Source organism: Podarcis tiliguerta (assembly GCF_965153285.1).
Source record: "Podarcis tiliguerta genome assembly, chromosome: 11".
Classification (NCBI taxonomy): domain Eukaryota; kingdom Metazoa; phylum Chordata; class Lepidosauria; order Squamata; family Lacertidae; genus Podarcis; species Podarcis tiliguerta.
The window spans coordinates 12,936,346-12,950,568 of record NC_139544.1 but is presented as its reverse complement, the minus strand read 5'-3'; the positions used below and the strand labels follow the sequence as shown (position 1 = coordinate 12,950,568).

The 14,223-nt window shown below is 46.3% G+C and overlaps 2 long non-coding RNA genes across 2 annotated transcripts; one reads left to right on the top strand and one right to left on the bottom strand.

Annotated features, from left to right (window-relative positions):
- Window positions 1-731: 731 nt before the first annotated feature.
- On the bottom strand, window positions 732-11,313 carry LOC310660094. Its single transcript, XR_014503176.1, has 3 exons — window positions 11,201-11,313; window positions 8,199-8,394; window positions 732-1,980 (listed from the first exon to the last, which is right to left on the bottom strand). It is a non-coding gene; the product is annotated as an uncharacterized lncRNA (long non-coding RNA).
- Window positions 11,314-11,639: 326 nt separating this feature from the next.
- LOC310660126 lies at window positions 11,640-13,971 on the top strand. Its single transcript, XR_014503219.1, has 3 exons — window positions 11,640-11,776; window positions 12,956-13,048; window positions 13,353-13,971. It is a non-coding gene; the product is annotated as an uncharacterized lncRNA (long non-coding RNA).
- The last annotated feature ends 252 nt before the right edge of the window (window positions 13,972-14,223 follow it).

The following is a 14,223-nucleotide window of genomic DNA, read 5'->3' as shown; positions in this document are numbered from 1 at the left end:
ATCCCAAGAAGTAGGTGCCACAACACAGAAGACCAACCCACTTCCTATATTGTGCTGAATGGACTACTGGGATCTTAAAGGTAAAGGGACCCCTGACCATTAAGTCCAGTTGTGACCAACTCTGGGATTGCGGCGCTCATCTCGCTTTATTGGCCGAGGGAGCTGGCGTACAGTTTCCAGGTCATGTGGCCAGCATGACTAAGCCGCTTCTGGCAAACCAGAGCAGTGCATGGAAACACAGTTTATCTTCCCCTCCGGAGAGGTACCTATTTATCTACTTGCACTTTGACGTGCTTTCAAACTGCTAGGTTGGCAGGAGCAGGGACCGAGCAATGGGAGCTCACCCCGTCACGGGGATTCGAACCACCAACCTTCTTATTGGGAAGCCCCAAATTCTCAGTAGTTTAGACCAGAGCTCCACCCACTTCCTGAACAAACAAGCACACAATTACTGATAGGTCCACTTGCCATTGTGAGGCTCAAAGCAATGAAGGTGATGCCTCCCCAGCTGTTGCCATTGGCTGTGGGTTTCTTGTGATGTCACAAAAGCACTGGGCAACTGAGTGCATATAAAGGCAGGCCAAGGGGGAAACCCTCTTTTTATTTCTAGCACGACACACCTGGCAATGGATGTGACATTCAGCACTGCCCAGGTTTCTTCCACTTGGAGGAGGCAAACTGGTGAATGGAAGAAGGCAATCCTCTGGCAGTGGGATGCTAGGGAGCGATAATAAGGCAAGCTTGCTTGCTTGAAGGCTGCTGGTATCTGTGGTTGGAAACTGGTGGATGTCTCATGATGGACCTTTGAGAAGCTGGCAGATGTTGGTGGATGGAAACCAGTGGTTTTTGGATTCGGAGGTTGGTGGAGGCTACAAGGCTAAAGCAGACTGATGTTTGTGGATGTCGGCTGATGGAAGTTCACCTTTGGAAGACACTCAACAGCCAGTGAATATTTGTTGATTGCAGCCAGGGAACAAACGTGAATGGATGTCATGTTTTTGGATGTCAGCTGGTATATGTTTGTGTGAGTACATGGGGGGGTTTCAAATGTGGTTGAGGCAGAATGGTGTTTGTATGTGCACAAATGTGCTTTGTGAAAGGTAGATATTCATGAATAGATGGAACCCAGGGGAGGGGGGATATTGGTTTCATGGAATCAGAGAATCAAGGAATTGAGTTTGGGAGGGACCATGAGGGTCATCTAGCCCAACCCCCTGCAATGCAGGAATCTTTGCCAAATGTGGTGCTCAAACCCACTGGCATGCTCTTGAACTGCTAGGTTGGCAGGAGCTGGGACAGAGCAACGGGAGCTCACCCCGTCGCGGGGATTTGAACCTCTGACCTTGTGATCGGCAAGCCCAAGAGGCTCAGTGGTTTAGACCACAGTGCCACCCATGTCCCACTTTGACTAGAGATATCACCTCATTGACAAGAGGAATCCATCCCAGTTCTACCATAGAGAATTACAGTATATACTAAACAAGACCCTACAGCTGAAAGAAAGATTTTGTAACGGAAAGCAGCTGGCATGTTTCAAACAAGAGGAAGAGACTCATTTTGGGGAGGTTTCAAATGTATTTCTGAGAGACTCCCTAGAAAGCACAGGCTCCAGTTGAGCCACGATCTTGTTTTGCAAAGTCAAGTTGAGCTTGGAAGGATGGAAATCCCACGGATTTCCTTTTAACAGGGAATGCTGACGTCGCACCACCTCTTCCAAATTGTGGATATAAATTAACTTTTCAATAAATAACCGCGCAGCTTTTGGGGAAGGGGGGCTGTGAACGTCCCCCCAGCCTTAGAAGCCAACCAACATGTCTGTTTTCCTGAGCCCTTTGAGCTTTTGTTCAAAGTTTGAAGGCTGTTCGCTGACAAGTGATTTGTTTCCATTAGAACATGCCTCCTTCCAGCCGTCCGTGACCATCTTGTACTTAGGGCTTTATAAGCAGCACGTCTCAACATTCCTAAAATCCCAGGGAGGATCTGAAAATAGAAAAAGAAATGAGCATTTAAATTAAAAGCAACGGCCCTTAAATAGAGCTGCCATGTTTTGAGGCAAGATAGTGTCTCTTTCCCCCTCCTTCTCGCCTCCCTCCCCCCTCCCACGGGGTTGCAAGTTGCTTTTTCCAGAATACAGTGCAAAGCCACCGAGATTTGCATTCCCTCTTCTATTTATAGGAGCCTCTTTTAAAACGAAACAGGTGTCAAGTTGAATGAGACTGAAGCAGGCTTACATGTCCTATATGGCTGGGAAAGCAAGAGCCGGGGTGTGTGAGAGAGGAAACAGGGCGACTTGGGTGATTGGCAGATCGGTTGCTGAATGGAGCGAGCAGCCGAATGGGGGAGAGGAAAAGCTGAGCTGTTGCTCTGGCGGGCATTGGCCATCTTTAATTCAATCGATTTAGGAGAATTTAATGACGGGAAGGGACCAGCTGGCTTTCCCTGCAGAATTAAATCCTCCAAAGATAGAGAGAGAGAGAAAGAAAGTGAGAGTTAACTGTGCATTGCAAATCCCCTTTGGGTGGAGAGCGACATTGGGCAGAGGGGCAGCCCTGGCAACCTCCGCCAGCTCACCCCATTGCCAGCAGAGTGATACCAGTGCCAACCCACCGGCACAGAGCTCCCCCTTCCACTCACTGAACAGGCAGACAGGAGTGATGTTGTCTGGGACCCTGCCAGTGGGAACCATTGGAAAGCCCTGGAATGGGGCATTCAATGGGCCGGTGGGAAGGCCAAGGGTCCAGATAATGGGTCGATTATTTGCTTTGGATAGGGTCATGCTTCCCCTGAAACAGCAAGTTAGTAGTCTGGGGGTGCTCCTGCATGCATCTACCTCAGTGGCTAGGAGTGTCTTCTACCATAGTCGCCTTTGACTGGACTTAACTGTGATCCCCTTCATGGATCACTGCCTTGCCGTGGCGAAGGTGCTTGAATAACTCGGAGAAGCTATGAGCAGGGCCATCTAAGATGGACAGGTCATAGTGGAGAGTTTTGACCAAACGTGATCCACCTGGAGCAGGAACCGGCAAGCCACTCCAGTATCCCTGCCAAGAAAACTCCATGGACAAAGACAACAGGCATATAAAAGTTATCCGAAACCAGGGAGAAAAGTTGGTGGAGGAAGATTGGAAGAAGTTTAAAGACTATTTACAGAAATATTATAAAATTAATGAATGTTAGAATGATGCTGGATTGAGGTTAAGGGGCTTTTAGTAACAACGGTACGAAGGAATATGTAAAAACGGAATGTTAACAGGTGAAAAATTAAAGGCATAATATATTAAGACTAAGATAAGGATAAGGTAGAGGGAAAGGATTTGCTGAATAAATAAATTGAATTGGAATACAAAGAGGAGAGGTGTGGGCAGGTCCGAGAAACAAGCAAATGCAAGACATATTATGAAAATTGAATTGTGGTTTTTTTAAATTGTTTTTCTTTATCATTTTTGTATTTTTTTTTCTTTCTTCCCTTTTGTAAATATCAATAAAATATCATTTAAAAATAAATAAATAAAAGTTACGACACTGGGAAATGAGCCCCTCAGGTCAGAAGGTGTCCAACATGCTACTGAGGAAGAGCGGAGGACAAGTACAAGTAGATTCAGAACTGATGAAGCTGCTGGGCCAAAGCCGAAAGAATGCTCAGTTGCGGATATGCCTGGAAGCGAAAGGAAAGTCCAATGCTGTAAAGAAAAATATTGCATAGGAACCTGGAATGTAAGAAGAAGACAGGAGTGCCTGGCATGCTCTGGTCCATGGGGTCACAAAGAGTCGGACACGACTAAACAACTAAACAACAAACTGTCCAGGGGTCCTTTCCCTTTCCCTTTCCCTATCTCTAGTCTAAGGGAGAAGGCAGTCCAGTCAGTAAGAGTCTGATGTTCAGAACTTCAGATAGATAATAATAATAATAATAATAATTTATTATTTATACCCCGCCCATCTGGCTGGGTTTCCCCAGCCACTCTGGGCGGCTTCCAAAAGAATATTAAAATACTGTGATACATCAAACATTAAAAGCTTCCCTAAACAGGGCTGCCTTCAGATGTCTTTTAAAAGTCTGGTAGTTGTTGTTCTCTTTGACATCTGGTGGGAGGGCGTTCCACAGGGAGGGCGCCACTACCGAGAAGGCCCTCTGCCTGGTTCCCTGTAACTTGGCTTCTCGCAGTGAGGGAACCGCCAGAAGGCTCTCGGTGTTGGACCTCAGTGTCCGGGTAGAGCGATGGGGGTGGAGACGCTCCTTCAGGTATACTGGACCGAGGCCGTTTAGGGCTTTAAAGGTCAGCACCAACACTTTGAATTGTGCTCGGAAACGTACTGGGAGCCAATGTAGGTCTTTCAAGACCGGTGTTATATGGTCTCGGCGGCTGCTCCCAGTCACCAGTCTGGCCGCTGCATTCTGGATTAGTTGTAGTTTCCGGGTCACCTTCAAAGGTAGCCCCACGTAGAGCGCATTGCAGTAGTCCAAGCGGGAGATAACCAGAGCATGCACCACTCTGGCAAGGCAGTCCGCGGGCAGATAGGGTCTCAGCCTACGTACCAGATGGAGCTGGTACACAGCTGCCCTGGACACGGATTTAACCTGTGCCTCCATGGACAGCTGTGAGTCCAAAATGACTCCCAGGCTGCGCACCTTGGCCATCTTGGCCACAGTTTATTTATTGCAATAGGGAGATTAGCAAGTGTCATTTTAGCACTGTTTTGGATCACTTCTAATGGATGCTCTTCAGTATCTTCCTAACTTCAGTGACAGAGTTGACTATTGTAAACACTGTTCAGGAGCCCCCTGGGAGAGGCTACTGCCAGTAGAAGTGGCAGGTGAGTGTGGGCCCGGGTTTTGAGGGTTGGGCCCTAGGTCACATGGCTGAGCAGAAGAGGGTTTGTTGTGTCCCGCCCTCAGCTCTCTGCCACAATGTCCCTTGGGGGGACTTACACTGGTGCAAGTTGCACAGGTTTCAGTTGCCCCAGATGAGCTGCAGTGAGAGACTTCAGGCCAGCGTAGCTAGGAACAGTGGCGTAGCGTGGGTTGTCAGCACCCGGGGCAAGGCAAGTAATTTGCGCCCCCCCGCTGCACTGTCCCTCCCCCAGACAGTCCCTCACTCTAACTCCGCACCGCACCACACGCCTGGCACCCCCCCCTCCACAGTTGGCGGCGACCCGGCGGCTCGGATCGGATTCGCACAGCCAGCACTGCAGTGAGAGAGAGTGAGTGAGCCAGGTAGGGGCAGAGAGCTGCGAGTGTGAGTGCCCCCCCCCCCGATGTTGCGCCTGGTGCGGCCGGCCCCCCTGCACCCCCCACGCTACGCCACTGGCTAGGAAAGCCCAAGGTCGGCCAAATCCAAACTCTCTCATCCTGCTGGATCTTGGGTTTGGATTGTGCTGTAAGTTAGTGCTGTTGCCTCTGTATTAAATGAACACAGTGAGATTTTTAACAGTGAAACTAGGATGCGGCTTGATTTTGGATGAAATTATCATTTTATTATTATTATTATCATCATTACTTTATGCATCTGTGTGTATGGCTTTTCTGCACATACCCTTTAGTCTACCCCAACAGATTTTCCTTCCTACAAAACAGAAGTACTGTTTTGGGGAGACAGGAGGTGGGCAGGTGTGGAGGACTCCCAGGTCCTGAATGGGGTAACCATGCCCCTGAAGGACCAGGTGTGCAGCCTGGAGTCATTTTGGACTTGCAGCTGTCCATGGAGGCACAGGTCAACTCTGTGTCCAGGGTTTACCAGCTCCATCTGGTACACAGGCTGAGACCCTATCTGCCCGCAGGTTGTCTCGCCAGAGTGGTGCATGCTCTGGTAATTTCTCGTTTGGACTACTGCAATGCGCTCTTTGTGGGGCTACCTTTGAAGGTGACCCAGAAACTACAACTGATACAGAATGCGGCAACTAGACTGGTGACTGGGAGCAGCCGCCGAGACCATATAACACTGGTCCTAAAAGACCTACATTGGCTCCCAGTACGTTTCCGAGCACAATTCAAAGTGTTGGTGCTGATCTTTAAAGCCCTAAGCAGCCTCAGTCCAGTATACCTGAAGGAGCATCTTCACCCCCATCGTTCAGCCTGAGGTCCACCTCCGAGGGTCTTCTGTCGGTTCCCTCATTGCAAGAAGTGAAGTTACAGGGAACCAGGCAGAGGGCATTCTTGGTAGTGGCACCCACCCTGTGGAACACCCTCCCATCAGATGTCAAGGAGATCTGAAGGAGAAGACATCTGAAGGTATAAGAAGGTTTTTAATGTTTAATGTTTTATTATGTTTTTGTATATGCTGGAAGCCACCCAGAGTGGCTGGGGCAACCCAATCAGATGGGCGGGGTATACATAATAAAATTGTTCTTATTATTCACCCAGTGTGAAAGGGATTGCCCTGCAGGTTGCTTATGGAAGGGGTAGGTCAAAATTGATGCTCTTTTTACAGAAAATGTGGGGAGAGAAGCACTCTGCTTTGTAAATGGTGTCTACCATATTGAAAGTACACCAATAAAAGAATGAAAATGGTTTATTGAATATTTACAGATAAATTGGCAGGAATATTGTAATAACCTGCAGTTTCTTAAGCGTGTGTATTTAAAGAAGATGAATAAATGAGCAAATTAAGTTAATTTGGATATGCCGAAGATATTTAAAGCAAATTTAAGGAACCGCAGAAAGAGGGGGAATGGAGTAAAGTTTTGAAATGTTAAAATCAAGTGGCTCCAATTGCCAATATTGGTCCCTCTGGCAAAGACTGGCCGGCGTCTACTTGCCAACCACATATGCTTGATATATTGGAGCCCTGCCATAATGTCTCTGAAGTTTCACCAGCTTCCATCTGCAGCAATCATATGGGCATCATGACCACAGTTGCGCATTTGATCCTGTGTTATATCTGACCACTGTTCCTTAAATCCTTTTTAGAGGTGGCAGCCTGGCTGTGAATCATCCTATGGAAAAGATGTCAGGCAGATGAACCTGAGTTACCCAGTATCGCTCGCTGCCAGAGAGTCTCAGGTTGCAGCCGTTCCTCCTCGAGGCTGCAATCATGCGCCCATCAGCCAAAAGGAAAGAATATAGTGAGCAAATCAGAAGGAAGCAGCATGGGTTATTTGGAAGTCTGTCCAGAATGCCAGTTTGGGCTGTTCTGGCTGTCCCCAAGTACCCCAAGCTGTGTGCAAACTTAGAGTCGCTGGCTGTCATTCTCTTTCTCATACAATTGCATACAATTCCAGGATAATCAGGTGCCCATGGAATATTTCCGGTAGTTTCTATTGTGATACCCCTCAACCTATCCCTCTAGATTTCAGTTGACACTTCTGTTTATTTGTCAGGGCATTTACTGTATTTTTCGCTCTGTAGGATGCACCAGACCATAGGACGCACCTTGTTTTAGAGGGGCAGATCAAGGGAAAAAAATCTCCCCCTCTCTGCTCAGTGCCCCTTCAGCGAAGCCGCAGGAGAAATGGAGCCCCTTCCATTTCTCCTCCTGCTTGGCTGAAGGGGCGCTGCGCAGCTCTCGCTCTCTCTGCTGAAGTCGGGAGAGCAAGACTCTCCCGGCTTCAGCAAAAGGAACCTGAAGCCTCCGGAGCGCAGCGGGAACTCACGCTGCACTCCGAAGGCTTCAGGCGGCTATCCCTGAAGCCTGAAGAGCGAGAGGGGTCGGTGCGCACTGACCCCTCTCGCTCTCCAGGTTTCAGCGAAAGCAATGCGAAGCCTGCGGAGTGCGGAGGGAGCGTTCCCTCTGCGCTTCAGAGGCTTCGCGTTGCTATCGCTGAAGCCAAGGAGCTTGCATTTGCTCCATAGGACGCACACACATTTCCCCTTAATTTTTGGAGGCGGAAAAGTGCGTCCTATAGAGCGAAAAATACAGTATTCTCAAAATACATTATTTTCAAAATAAATAATTTTGAAAAAGAGGTTCCAGAACTTGTTGGCTTTTTTTTAGGGGGACCAACCAACCAAACTTTGTTGAGCATGCAGTCAAGGTTGTTGAGCTATTTTTTTGGAGGGGAGAGATTGCCCCTAAGTAATCTCTTCTTCACCCACTCACCCTACCAACGGTTTTGGCACCTTATGATGGCTCCCTCTGCTGCACCACACCAATCGCCGTGCTGCTGTGCTGCAATACTACAGAGGTGCTGGAATACACCAAAGAGGTGCCGGAACTCCGTTCTGGTGAGTTCCACCCGAAAAAAGCCCTGCCTACACTCACCTTGAAGGTGCAGCATTTTAGACCAGGTCCTCAAGGTGGTTTTGAGTACCACCTTTGCTTCTAGCAGAATGTCCTCCTCATCAGTGGTGTAGCGTGGGTTGCCAGTACCCGGGGCTGCATGGCGAGAGGGAAATGGATGGAGTACGCATGCGCATTCAACTGCCTAATGACATCCATGTCACCCAAGAGATCAAAACTGCAGAGATAAGAAAAGAAGAGTCATTCCGCTGTCTGCAGATGTTACTTCCTGGTTCGCATGGAGAAGCCGTTTTTAACAGAGCCCAGTGTCGGAAGCACACAGCTGTATTGAGGCAGCACCGGATGTTGAAATTTGCACCCCTAACAAATTTGCACCTGGGGAAACTGCCCCTTTTGCCTCCCCCCGCATGCTATATTACTGCTCCTCATGAGCAGTAATACTGTTCCAGCTGCTCGGTTGCCGCTTTGCTTAATGACTCTTTCCAAAATTCAGGATTCATGCTGGTCAGTTGACACGATGCCCAAGGGTAAAAAAAGAAATCCATTTGTAATCAGAAAGCTCTCTTGGGGAGGACTGCACAATAATGTAAGTGAGTTAACAAAGGGCTGGTTTGCAAGCATTGAAGGAGGGCTTGATTGAGGCTGGAGGAACATGGCTCAATTGATAGAAAAGCATTACCAAACTCATTTTGTTGGTTCTCTTTACCACTTCCACCCAAAATGATATGTCAAAGGTAGCCTAGGGGAATGGCATAGGTTTCAAAGAAATAGCTTCACTGCAGAGTGCTCTTTCTGGATGCTTTTCATTCACCAAGTCTCATCTTGCATATTGACAGCACGTCGTCTCGTTAAAGACTCATTGCAGAGCATTCCAGAGGAATATTACCTTACCCACTGGAAACTTGGACCAGTGAGTCTATCATGCCTTACAGTATTGACAGGGTTGCCTGGGTCAATTCTGCCTTCTATGCTGGCCTAACAGTACGTGGAGAGTTGGTTCTTGCAACCTGTGAGTGCTTTGCTGGGTGGGCGTTTTGAATACCAAGATTTATTCAACTTACGAATTGCTTCCCGCAACAAAAAGTCCTGGTGCAGTTTGCAACAAGGATAAAAGGCAGTAATGAAAATACATAACCATATTAAAGACATCATCAGAGTACACACACACACACACACACACACACACAACATTCAATCACTGATGCAGCCAAAATGTTGGGGAAAGCAAAAACTTATTTGCCTGGCACCAAAATAATGACAAAATTATGCCTGATGGAGGCATAATCCCTGGAGAGCAATTGCAGAAAAGGCCTGTTCTCTCATCACCACCCTCCGGACCGTCCTCAGACGTGGCACACAGAGAAGTGCCTAAGATGATGATCTCATAGTCCACACTGGATCATAAGCTTGGGTACTACCACAAAAGGCCTTTGCTTCAGCCACCACTCACATGGTAGAAGGTGGGGCTCTCAAAAGGTCTCGATTGATAGGCTCAGGTGGAAGTAGACACTCATTCCAATACCTGGGCCAGGCCATCTACAAATCTGAAGGCAAAACCTGGCATCTGGAATTGAACCTGGAAACAAATTGGCAGCCGGTGAAGTGCTTTCCATTCTGGTGTGACATTTTCTCAGTGGTCAACCACAGTCAATCTGTCCACCACATTTTAGACCAGTTGAGGGTACAGTTCACAGATGCTCTTCTGGGTCAATCCCATGTACTGTAGAGCAGCCAAAATTCATGAAAGTCACTGCAAACTGTCAACACAACCTGAATGCCCAGTGCTGGACTTAGTGATATCCTCAAGCTGTGATCTGGGTCAAAAGGGGAGATTCTGTCCAGAGCCAGGCTTCCTAGTGTTCCTCTCTTGCTCCCAATAGCATAGAGACCTTCTTCATCTTAAGCATTGTGAAGTTTCTTTGGTTTCACCATCTATTTTTGTTTCTTGAAGTCTCCTTCTTCATCTCTCCATTGTGTAGTCATCTTTCTTAGCATGCTGCCTACTATGTATTCTTCCTTCAGCATCCTCACTGCTGGTTTGCTGTCCCCTGAGAGCCAGTGTGGTGTAGTGGTTAAGAACGGTGGACTCGTAATCTGGTGAACTGGGTTCGCTTCCCCAATCCTCCACATGCAGTAGCTGAGTGGGGAAGTCACACTTGGGCTAGTCACACTTCTCCGAAGTCTCTCAGCCTTACAGAGTGTTTGTTGTGGGGGACGAAGGGAAAGGAGATTGTTGGCCACTTTGAGACTCCTTAAGGGGAGTGAAAGGCAGGATATCAAGTCCAAATTCTCCTCCTCCTCCTCCTCCTCCTCCTCCTCCTCCAAGTTTCCCTACATCCTGGGACAAATGCCCATAGGACATCCCTATTTTCATTGAAACGTTGAAAGCCATCATCTGGGTGAAGTTTAAATCCTAGCCAAACAGATGAATTTCCTCCCCTCATAGAAGCTGGGCTGTACATTGTCTTGTTCCCTGAGCAGCTGTACCATCCGAGTTACCCATGAGTTCAGACTAGCCAGCGTCAAAAGCTTTTTGGCCATGTGTGCAATGAAACAGAGATTATTTCACCCATTCTGAGTCCATATAGCATCAAGTCTGGGATCAGACTGGTCTAGTGTCTAGCCTCCAGATAACCTCATCTTTCATTTTGGTAAAGATATGTTTTGTAGTTCTCATGATTTTGCTGGTACTGTTTTTGGTTTAGACTCAAAAACCCAACATAACCTGAGTCAAGATGTTCAGTGTCCAAAGGATGAGGTTGCTGTATACAGTTCCCTTTCTCCTTCTGGTTTTTATTGTCAGTTGGTTGAATAAGTATTCTCAATTGTTTCCCCAGAATGACAAAATTTCGATTCTTTGTTTTGAAACCAGAATCTGTTGTGGATTTTAAAGTGCTGAGTATATTTAGCCTTGGCTGAAGTGTTAACCCACAGATGCAAACAATAAATTCCAAGATTCACCCAGCATAAGAAAGAATACATAGCAAAAAATAAAAATCCTCTTATGTGGTCTATAAGTGTACCTGGTTTGCTTTGTGGGCTCAGTTCTTCCAGTATGGTGAACAGTCTTGTTATGTAAGTTGTGATCACTGCAAAGGGTGGGATGGGGAGAGCCTCTCAAATGTCCTTAGAAAACATTGTGGACTATTTAATATCTGGCTTGGTAAGCACAGTAGTTATGAAACAGCTTTTTAGAATAATTTTGGAACTCTGCCTCTGTTTCTGTTTATTTTAAGGCTTATTTGCAAGGGATAGAGTGACCGTGTCCTAAAGTATACTCCAAGCGAACCCTCTCAACCTAACAAATTAATACCCTACCAATAAGGTCATTCCTTGAAGCGAAGACCCAATGTTAACGATGCCCACAACCGTTGCCAGTGTTTTCATCATCCTAATAAATTTACTCTCAATTTCAGGAGGTGAGATCAGGACATGGTGGACCAAAGAGGCAAGAGGGGTTCACAGGGGTCGGTCTGCCCTCAGGGCCACATATTTAGTAGACACCAGGCAGGTCTCCAATACTTAGGTCACAGTTCTCAAATGTCAATAGAATGAAGGATCTCTGGGCTACTTTGCTCCCTGCCTCTGTAAACCTCTAGGTAACGATGTTCCACATTTGTGTTGTAACGCTTTGTAAAAATGTAGTGCCAGGTTTCTTTACACATTTATAATGTGTATCGTTTGCTTGTTTTGGCTTCACGAAATTAAGACCATTTGCATGAACAGGGCAACACATTTGTTCTGGAATACAAAATTGTTAAGCTCAATAGCCTTAAGAACAGTGCCTGCTAAAATAATTGAAATAAGCTTCAGAAACCTGGGTTCCCTGACACAATTAAATATTCTCTTGTTTTGTTGTTGTGAACCTTTTGAAATACATACCCTCACATTTTTCAAACTTGCAAAGGCTTTAGGACTAGAAACAACTACATTATTATTGTTTTTAAAATTCTTACAGTGATTCCAAAAGCCACATGTACTGGTTGGGTGTCGCCAACCAATTTCTGAGTTTGTGCAGTAAAAGGAAATGAATGCATTTATGGTTGTACTTATACACGTGTCCTACAGATAAAATGACACAAAAAGGTCCTTACATATTTATGGCAGGTTCAGGATCTCTTAGCTATAGAAAGCAAAAAAAAGAGCTGATGTAGCATAATGTTGAGTTATAAATAATCCCTGCGATATGGGCTCTTTCTTGCCACAATGTCTGTCACAGGATTATTTGTTGTTGTTGCTGTTCTTATTCACATCACCCTTAAAGATTTTATTTGTTTGCTTTCTGTAGAGGTTGTACCGGGCTTGTGCAGTTGGGCATTCCTGCCTTACTGAAGCTCCATTCTTGTGCAAATCTATGCTGCGCATTAATACAACAGCACAAGGGGTAGAAGGAGAACCAATTTGCTTGCTAATTTATTTGTGACCTCAGGTATTCAGAATACACGCTTGTTAAATGTAACAAGTTGCTCCCACACCGATTCTTAAGTACTGTCTGTATACCAGTGCAACAAGGCAGCATCTAGTTATGTAAACTTCACTCAACCCAAATCCTTTCTCTTGCCAGAGGAAACCCAGTAACCCCAGATCTTTTAAACACAAGAACTAGGGACATTGTGTCACGACTATATATTCATTTCACCAGTAGAGCCAGGCGGGGAAGTTTGGAAAAGTGGTACTTTCCCATATCTGTTTGCTGTGAAGGTACACCCTGTTGAGTGTCTTGGGACATCATGTGCAGTGCCAGAAGCAAGTGTGAATTCTTTCCCTGTACTTTGCAGGAATGATGGCAGGAACACGAGAGGCCATTGCAATGGAGGAAAGAATGTGGTAAGAAAGACTCAGTACGGTCCGTACGCCAACAGTGGCGTAGCGTGGGTTGTCAGCACCCAGGGCAAGGCAAGTACTTTGCGGCCCCCCCTGCACTGTCCCCCCCCCGATAGTCCCTCGCTCGCTCTCCGCACCGCACGCCTGGCACCCTCCCCTCCACAGTGGGCGGCGACCCGGCGGCTTGGATCGGATTCGCACAGCCAGCACTGCAGTGAGAGAGAGTGAGTGAGCCAGGTAGGGGCAGAGAGCTGCGAGTAAGAGCGCCCCCCCCCCCGATGTTGCGCCCGGTACGGCCGGCCCCCCCTGCACACCCCACGCTACGCCACTGTACACCAATAAAGGTTTGAGAATCTGACTCAGTACAGCTTGGCCATTCTTGTTCCAGTTTTGCAATCCCAGAAGTAATGCTTGCAGAATTAGCTAGCTGGAGCGTTGTTGCGCATCACTACGAATACTCAACAAATGGCTACAAATCAATTTTGCCTGTGTCGGTATGGGGGACAAGCCACAGAAAAGGAATGCTTGTGAATGTAAAAAGGTGAAAGCTTCTGGGAGATGATATATAATGAGTTGAAAAAAATGTTGAAATATACATTTATAAAGAAACCAGAAGCATTTCTCTTGGGTATTGTTGGAAACGATATAAATAGAAAGGAATGTAAGCTTTTTCTATATGCAATAACAGCAGCAAGAATACTATTGGCCCAAAAATGGAAGCAAGAAGAATTACCAACGATGGAAGAATGGAGGATGAAATTAATGGACTATGTGGAACTTGACAAACTAACAGGAAGGATCCGAAACCGGCGGGACCAGAAGTTTACCAAGGACTGGAGTAAATTTACGGATTATTTGAAAAGTATTTGTGATGACCAGACGGTGTTTGTTGGTTTGCAAGAAGTTCTGTGAGGAATAATATTAGAAATATTGCAAAAATGGAGAAGGAGACGTGACATGTTAAGAATGTAAAGGCAATATTAAGTTACGAAATGTGTAAGAAGTGATTAACACGGAGGATTATCAGAGGTGCTGATGGAAGTCCAATAAGAATGTATTTGTGATAAATTGTGTGGTATGTTTTATAATTTTGTATGTTAATAACCAATAAAAATATTTTAAAAAAGAAAAGAAAAGGAATACTTGTAATAACAGGGTTGTGAACTGTATACAACAAACGACTTCCATTAAATGGGTTTAACAAGTCAGCCAGTCCCTACGG